This window comes from Gossypium arboreum, chromosome 11, assembly GCF_025698485.1.
Source record: "Gossypium arboreum isolate Shixiya-1 chromosome 11, ASM2569848v2, whole genome shotgun sequence".
In the NCBI taxonomy this organism is placed as follows: Eukaryota; Viridiplantae; Streptophyta; class Magnoliopsida; order Malvales; family Malvaceae; genus Gossypium; species Gossypium arboreum.
Genome location: NC_069080.1, coordinates 70,000,229 through 70,009,206, shown reverse-complemented (window position 1 = coordinate 70,009,206; position 8,978 = coordinate 70,000,229). Strand labels below are relative to the sequence as shown.

Here is an 8,978-nt window from a genome sequence, read left to right as displayed (position 1 = left end):
TCCTCTCATTTTCCCATTCCAATTCCTTGCTCTCTTGCCGATTTCTCCTCTTGTAAAAGGGGTATTCATCAGCCATTTTGCAGCAAAATTGAAGTGTTCATAGCAGCCTTGATTGGTGAGGACAACAGAAAACGAAGATAGAGCAAACTAGTCAAGCCATGGAGAAACATCGGATTTGATTCTTGTTCCCTATCTCTTTAATTTTTGTTGTTGTGATGATGAACATATCTATGAATATTTATGTTGTTGGAATGGTTAATTTAATCAGCTTATCTTGAATTTAATTCATGTTGGTTTGATTGCATTTCATCTGCCTAAATTATTAAAATTGTGTTTATGCTGTTATAGGCCTTGCTAAAGTGCTTGATTAAGTAAAATCATGCCTAAGTTATTCTTGCATTACAATTTTGAGGTAGCTAATGAATTAATTATTTAAATGGATTGAAATTATAATTAATTGACACAATACTTAATCAGTTCATATTTATTCTTCTAAGGCGGCTGAAGGTTAAATTAGCAATGTATCTGGCGATACACTTGCCTTGCATAACTAGCAAGATTATTGTGATTGAACTGTTTCAAGGTAAGGATACCTTGTTACCTCACATAGTCTTTTATATGCTTATTGGATTAATTAATCGTTTGAATTAACATAGGGATATGCAAGAGATTAGTTCAATTTAATGAGTATGTATGTGCCATAACATATTTGCTTATTAAAATCTGTTTAATTGTTTGAATTAACATAGGGATATGTTAAGAGATGAATGGATTTCTATAGGTGAGTATGTTAATAAGTTAGCAAATTACCGAGTTGCTGTGAATTTATTGGTAACAACATAAACATGAGTTTAATAATTCTAAGTTAAAGAAATGTAATAAATCCAATACAATTATATCATATTGATTAAAATCGTATTTTGAAATCGTGCATTTGAGATTTATTTATTTAGTTTACTTAGTTTAAAATCTTAGTTTTTAATCACCCTCTTAAAACAAAATATGTTTTTTCACCAAAGTGTTTTAAATTGCATTCATAAATAATTCTTTTCACAATCCCTGTGGGTACGATAACTCGACATTTACTTGTCACTTTATTACTTGTTCCTATTGTGTACACTTGCACATTTCCGTCGTTCCAAGTTTTTGGCATCATTGTTGGGGATTGTTTTAAAAAGTCATTATTTGTGAATTTGTTAGTTTTGCATTTTGGTTTAATTTTCTGTTTAAATTCTAACTTAATTAATTTTTTTGTGATTATTTCATGTGTTTATGAGTATTGACCGAATCATCGATTTACTCCCTGTAGACCCTGAAATTGAACGAACTTTTTGACAGCAAAGAAGACAAGTAAGTTAGAGAATGACCGAAGAAATGAACTTTGAAAATTCGAATCAAGGAAACGGAAGAAAACCTACTCAAAATCCTATCCTTATTACTGATGATAGAGATAGAGCTTTAAGACAGTATGTCGTGCCAGTGTTTAATGATCTTAATCCGAGTATTAGGAGACCTGAAATTGAGGCACAACAGTTTGAGCTAAAGCCAGTCATGTTCAAGATGTAACAACTCGATTTTAGGCTCAGTCGAAATGGTGGTTTTTAGACCACCGAGCCAACATCATAGAAACTATTTTATTATTATTTTAGAGTTATAGCATGTTTATATTAGTGCATGAAAAATTTGGTGAAGTAATTTTAGCGTTTGTGAGCTTAATTGTGAAAAAGGACTAAATCGCGTAAAGTGCAAAAGTCTTAATGTGATAGCTAAGGGGGTTAAATTTCCATGTATCATAAATTGGGGGTCTTTAAAGGGAAAATAGACCCTTAGATTATAGCTTGGCCAGCCATGAGACAAAGAATTAAGGTAGTCAAATATAAGGTAAATATTTGGTGGCTTATTTGACCAAAAAGAAATAAAATAAAAGAAAGATGATATCATCCCTTTTCACCATTTCTTCTCCACCGAAAATTCAGCCATTAGAGTGGTTTTTAAAGCTTGAAATTTCAGCTATTTAGTCTTTCTAAAAATCAAGAATTACAAAATTCAGGCCTAGACTGGGGAAAAGCGAAATAAGTGGATTAAGACGGGCTATCGTCTATATTTTGTAATCCGAGGTAAGTTGTACTTAAATAATACAACTACATTGTTATTATATATGTTTGAATTGATATAGCATAAATTGTTTGCTTGTGGAAATGATTATATATGATGAATATTGATATAGTAGAACTCTCGTTTGAACCTTAGGAAATAAATTGGATATTCATGCCATGACATTCGGGTTATTTGTGTGCTAGTGTAAGACATGTCTGGGACATGCATCGGCCATATTGTGAGAGCCAGTGTAAGACCATGTCTGGGACATGGCATCGGCATTGATACGATAGCTAGTGTAGAACATGTCTGGGACATGCATCGGCTACAAAATGTGTCAGTGTAAGACCATGTCTGGGACATGGCATCGACTTAATAGATGAGCCAGTGTAAGACGATGTTTGGGACATGGCATCGGCATTATACCCTCTGTTTGAGATTTAATGAATATCCGATAGCATTTCGAATCATTCGACGGTGAGAAATTCAGTTTAAGTTTAGCGAGAAAAGTATAACCATGTTGTGAGTGCTACAAGTACCTATTTGAAATGTATGAGATGAGAGCTTAAAATATGCTATGTGAGTTGTATTAGGTACTGACGAGTAAGTGGTGCTTATGCCTACTTTTGTATTATGAGCATAATGATGGATGGTAAAGTTATTATTATATTTATTTGTATGCAACTTACTAAGCTTTATGCTTATCCTATTTCCTTTCCATTTTCTTATAGTGCCACCAGAGTAGCTCGAGGATCATTGCCTACATCGGAGAAGCCAGTCACACTATCATCCGAAGCATTTAGTATAGTTAGATCTTTTGTTTTGATTATGGCATGTATAGGACCCTAACTTTTGAGTTTTGTGTCATTGTTAATTGGCCAAATGTGTTGGCTTACTCTAACATTTGATTCATTTTGTGTAAGGTCCTGGAAATTGGCAAATGTCGAAAGTTGTTCTATGAATACAAGAAGTTCTTCCATGAACGAGTAATCTATTGGTTGCTTAAGTATAAATGAAATGTGTGAAAGCCTTAGCTATGGTCGTTTGGTTGAGAAATCATATTAAGTTAGACTTTGATATATTGGTTGTCATTAAATCATGTTTCAGGGTGGCAAAAGGCTTGGTAGATAGCCTTATATTGTCCATACGTGTAGACACACGGGCATGTGTTTAGGCCATGTGTGACACACAACCAGCCCCATAGGAGTGTTGTCTAACTGTGTGTCCTCTGCACATAAAACTTTCAAGTCAGTATGCATGGTAGTAAACAAACGGGCATAGACACGGCTGTGTGTCTTAGCTGTATGAAGGGCACGGCCTAGCACACGGGCGCTTGCCTTAGCCATGTGACCCTTAAGGATTGATGACGTAAGAAACAAAATTTTAAGGTTTTTAGATACAGGCTAGGACATGGGTGTGTCATGGTCGTGTGAGAGACACGGGCCACAGACACGGACGTGTGTCAAGCTGTGTGAAAACCCCTGTAGGTTCGAAATTAGAATTTATTTTACACAGGCATGGGACACGGGCATGTCCTTAGTGGCTTAGGCCTTGTGTGTCACACAGGCCATCAGCACGGCCATGTTCTAATGACAACACGAGCGTGTTGCCCATCCACACCAGTGTGGGTCCTGTTTTAAAGTTCATTTTCCTAGTGTTTGTTAAAGGATCTGAATTGGTCTCGAGTGGTTTCCAAGAGGTGTTTTGGACCTTATAGGCCCTTGATAAGAAGTTTTAAACAAAGTTTGGAAAAAAATTGTTTTTAATATGACTGATTTTTAATAACATCAAAGCGTGGAATACATGTGTTTGAGTTTAGTAACTCCTCGTATTCTGTCCCGACGTAAGGCATGGGTATGGGGTGTTACACTAGATGCTTCAGACAGTGGGCCAATTCAGTGTAATGCCTACCAGAGATCCTCACCTACACTTAAGACTATTTATAGAGGTGAGTGATTCTTTCAAATTAGCTAGAGTGAAGATGCATTACGATTGAAGATGTTCCCATATTCGCTAAGGGACAGAGCTCGAGCCTGGTTGAACTCATTGCCACCAAACTCAATTTCCACATGGCAAGAGTTAGCAGAAAGATTCCTTATGAAATATTTCCCGCCTTAGCAAGAATGATAAGTTGAGGAACGAGATAACTTCTTTAAAAAAAATGGATGATGAGTCCTTGTATGAGGCATGGGAAAGGTACAAAGAATTATTACAGAAATGCCCTTATCATGGAATCCTACATTGCATCCAACTTGAGACATTTTATAATGGTCTCAATGCCCACACGAGGATGGTAATGGACGCTTCTACTAACGGTGTTCTTCTTTCTAAGTCTTATAATGAGGCTTATAAAATCATTGAGAGGATTGCCAACAACAACTATCAATGGCCAACCAATCGAGTAGCGTCAGGAAGACAACTTGCTGGAATATATGAAGTAGACGCTCTTACTTCACTTGCATCTCAGGTATCATCAATATCCTCAATGTTAAAAAATCTTACTACTAGTGGGTCTAATAGTTTTGCAGCACAGCCACCAAATCAATTTGAAAGTATAGCCTGTGTTTATTGTAGGGAAGGAAATTTGTTCGAAGAATGTCCATCAAACCCAGAATCTGTATATTACATGGGTAATTTACAAAACCAAAATTGAGGAAGGCAAGGACTGCAATCCAATTTCTATAACCAATCGTGGCGAAATCACCCCAATTTTTTCTGGAGTAACCAAGGGGCTAGAACTAGTAACACTTACACCCAATCTAAACTAACCCAGCCGCCTAGTTTTCCCCCAACAAGTTCAGAAACCAGCTCAAGCTGAATCATCCAATAGCTTAGAGAATTTATAGAAGGCATACATAGCGAAAAACGACGTCACTCTAAGAAATTTGGAGAATCAAGTGGGCCAGCTTGCTACTAAACTCAGGAACAGACCACAAGGTGCTTTACCTAGTGATATGGAGAATTTGAGGAATCCGGGGAAGGAGCATTGCAAAGCATTGACATTGAGGAGTAGAAAGAAAATAGAGCCCAACACCATCGAAGCTGAAAAGGAGAAAGCTAACGCTCAAGATTTAGAGGAAGTTCAACTGAGTGTTGAAATTCCAATTTCACAAGAACCAGAATCTGTAAAACCCGACAAGGTAATTTCAGAACCAGCTAATTCTAACCAACTAACAACTCCGTTAGATGTAGAATTGCCACTGAAGATGAATCAACCTGTTACAGTAAAGAAACCACCACCACCCTACCCTCAAAGACTTCAGAAGCAGAAGCAGGAAATTCAATTCAAGAAGTTCCTAGACGTACTCAAGCAACTTCATATCAACATCTCGTTGGTTGAAGCACTTGAGAAAATGCCGAACTACGTCAAATTCATGAAGGATATTGTAACACCCCTCACCCGTATCCGATGCCGGGATAGGGTTTGAGGCGTTACCGGGACTTTACATTTGTATCAAACTATTTACGATCGTAAATTTTTTCTCAAATTTAAAACCTTTTAACCATGAATATCTTGTCCCTTACATAGGCCTTTGAGGCCTATAACATACTCAGAGGCAGTGCGGGACTAATTCGTGCACATTCGAAAAACCTTGGGCTCCTTAGAAAATTTTTCTTATCTTAAAGTGTCACATCCCTGTGTATATAGGCCGTGCGGTCACACACGCCCATGTGACTTGGGACACTCCCATGTGCTTCGGCTGTGGGCAACACTGACTTATCAACACGGCCACAGCACACGCCCGTGCTGCCTGCCCGTGGACAACACTATCTTTTAGATACGGCAAGTACACATGCCCGTGCGGCCTACCCGTGTGCACTATTGATTTAGAATTTTAAGTGCATGGGACACACGGCCATAGCCCACACCCATGGGAAGGAACCGTGTGTCACACACGGCCTAGACACACGCCCGTGTGCCTAACCATGTGGACCCTAATAGGCTATTTTCCAAGCCTTTGGTCACCCTTTCTACCATCTATACTTAATGGTTATTAATTTTTGAAACCAAACATGACTACGCATTTGTAAATCTTTGATAAATTTTATTGTATGGAAACCTCATATCATTGGTTTCATACATGAAAGGTTATTTCCCATTTAGTTTTTATGGGTTTCCATGTCACTTTAATTCGTCCAAAATTGGCTCATTCATACGACTCATTGCCAATTGGTAACAACCCAACACATGTAAATAAAATCATGCATAGATTCGTAGGTTATAGCCTACCTCAATTAAGCCAATTTCCATGGCCATATATAAAGAAATAAACATATTTTTACATGCCTTCATTTGGCAAAGCAAATGACACATATAAAAAAATACTCAAAACCCTATACATGCCATTGAACAAAATAGAAATGTCTATATACCAAAGCTGGGCTTGTTGATAGTGTGCTGACTCTCCTATCGTCTTCCAATCTTTACGAGTCCTTGAGCTCTGAAAAATAGGGAAAAGTAAGGAGGTAAGCATTTACTTGCTTAGTAAGCTCGAATAAAAGGAAAGTAAACTTACCAAACATTTAACATGAATCCATGATAGATAAGGAAACAAACAATAATGAAATGGTTCCCTATTACATGCACTCAATCAATAAGTTAGTAACAAAATCAAGCATTATATAATTTAACTAGATGAGCTTATCATTTAACATCTCATTTACACAAACATCTCATGTTAATCTCATTGAGTTTCTAGGAAATCTCGATGGAATACCCATTAACCGTCAATTCATACGAATGATCATTCCATATATGCACTCCTGCGAACCTCACTTCTTATGGTGGGTTACTAGTCCAAGCTAAATCCCCCATTTTATGAACTCATAAGGTAATTTCGGGATTTGGATTGCCAGTCCAAGCTAAATCCCTTATTACGATAAACACTGTTAATGAGCTCGGATCTAAATTACCAGTCCAAGCTAAATTTAGACCCTAATTGGATTACCCGTCTGGGCTAAATCCATAATGCACACATATTCTTCGGGAGGCTTGATCATTCAAAGGAACACCTGTCCGGGCTAGATCGTTGATATAATTGAGATCAACAGATTACCCATCTGGGCTAAATCCTTACTGTAACACATGCAGGATCTCAAATCACCTGTAATTACGGGTTACCTATCAAATTCCCTTTTTCAACCTCAACCGAGACTTTTAACCACAATTATTTATTAGGAATGTATTTCATGAATATTCATACTATCAAGATATGTATTTATCATACGTTCATAAATCATACAATTATGCATACTACAAGTTTACTTGTGCTATCCGAACTTATGTGGTATTTGTTTCGGAGCTATGTTTCGGTTATTCCGAAACCTTGCATTTACCTCGATCGACTTCCGAAATTTGTTCCTCGGGGTCTATAACAACAAAATTATATCATTAATACCCGACATTATACATTACAAGTCTATTTCTCACCCCGGTCCAAATGACCGTTTTGCCCCTAACCTTTGACATTTTTATGATTTAGTCCCTAGGCTCGTATAATGAAACACATTCACTTTCTATCTTACCCAAGCCTAGACAAACACTTTTCTCTCTTATGGTAGCCCACATTTCCCATTATTTTCTCATTTTTACCACACATTTTACAACTTTTGCAAAATGGTCCCTACAAGGGTTTTTCATGAAAATCACCTAGGAAATAATGTTTAATACACATTCAACTTTCATATTTCTTCATAATCCATCAAAATACAAGCAAATCATGCGTGGGTATATTTTTAAACATGAACCCTAGCATGAAATATGGGTAGAAATGAAGAGAACAAGCCACCGGGATTCCAAAAATACAAAGAACATTAAAAACGGGGCTTGGGAGCACTTACTATTGAGCTTGAAATGTTTGAAAACCCTAGCTATGGTAACAAGAGAATTTCGGCAGCTATGGGGAAGAAGATGGCTGATTTTGGCTTGATTTTTCCCATTTTATTTCATTAAAAAGCCAAATGACCAAAATGCCCTCATGCCCTTTCTTTAAAATTTCATCCATGCAAGCTCATTTTTGTCCAAAAGTTTAGAAATTGGGCAAATTACTCTCCAAAACCTTCTAATTCATAACCCAAAGCAATTTCATACAAATTGCTTCTAGAATTCAAGTTTTGCAATTTATTTAATTTAGTCCATAATTTCCAATTGAACACCTTACTCAAAGAATTTCTTTATGAAACTTTAACTCATGCATATACTCATATTCTAGACCTCATAATAACCATAAAATAAATATTTTGATGTTGAATTTGTGGTTCTGAAACCACTATTTCGACTAGGCCTTATTTCAGGATGTTACATTTCTTCCTCCCTTAGGGGCTTTCGTCCTCGAAAGTCTTACCAGAAAACAGATTCGAATATTGACTTCTCATGGTTTCTTCCGGCTCCCAAGTAGCCTCTTCCACACCATGTCGATACCATAAAACTTTTACTAAAGCCACGTTTTTGTTTCTCAATTGTTTAACTTCATGAGGCAAAATCTTGACCGGTTCCTCTCCATAAGTCATGTCCGGTTGAATTTCAATCTCAGTCGGTGAAATCACATAGGAGGGGTCTAATCAGTATCGCCTTAACATAGATACATGGAACACATCGTGAATCTTTTCCAGTTCCGATGGCAACGCCAAATGATAAGCTAACAGTCCAATTCTTCCGGTGATCTCGTACGGTCCAATAAATCATGGACTCAGTTTACATTTCCGACCAAATCTTAATACCTTTTTCCATGGAGATACTTTCAAGAATACTCTATCTCTAATTTGGAACTCAATTCCCTTTCTTTTCAGATCTGCATAAGACTTTTGCCTATCTAATGTCGCTGTTAGACAATCTCGTATCACTTTAACTTTCTCTTCAACTTTTTTAATCAGATAAACTC

At 37.0% G+C, this 8,978-nt stretch overlaps 1 non-coding gene across 1 annotated transcript; it reads right to left on the bottom strand.

The window, feature by feature from the left end:
* Nucleotides 1–4,225: 4,225 nt before the first annotated feature.
* Nucleotides 4,226–4,332, bottom strand: LOC128284764 (small nucleolar RNA R71). The gene has a single exon (XR_008275186.1). It is a non-coding gene; the product is annotated as a small nucleolar RNA R71 (small nucleolar RNA).
* Nucleotides 4,333–8,978: the final 4,646 nt, after the last annotated feature.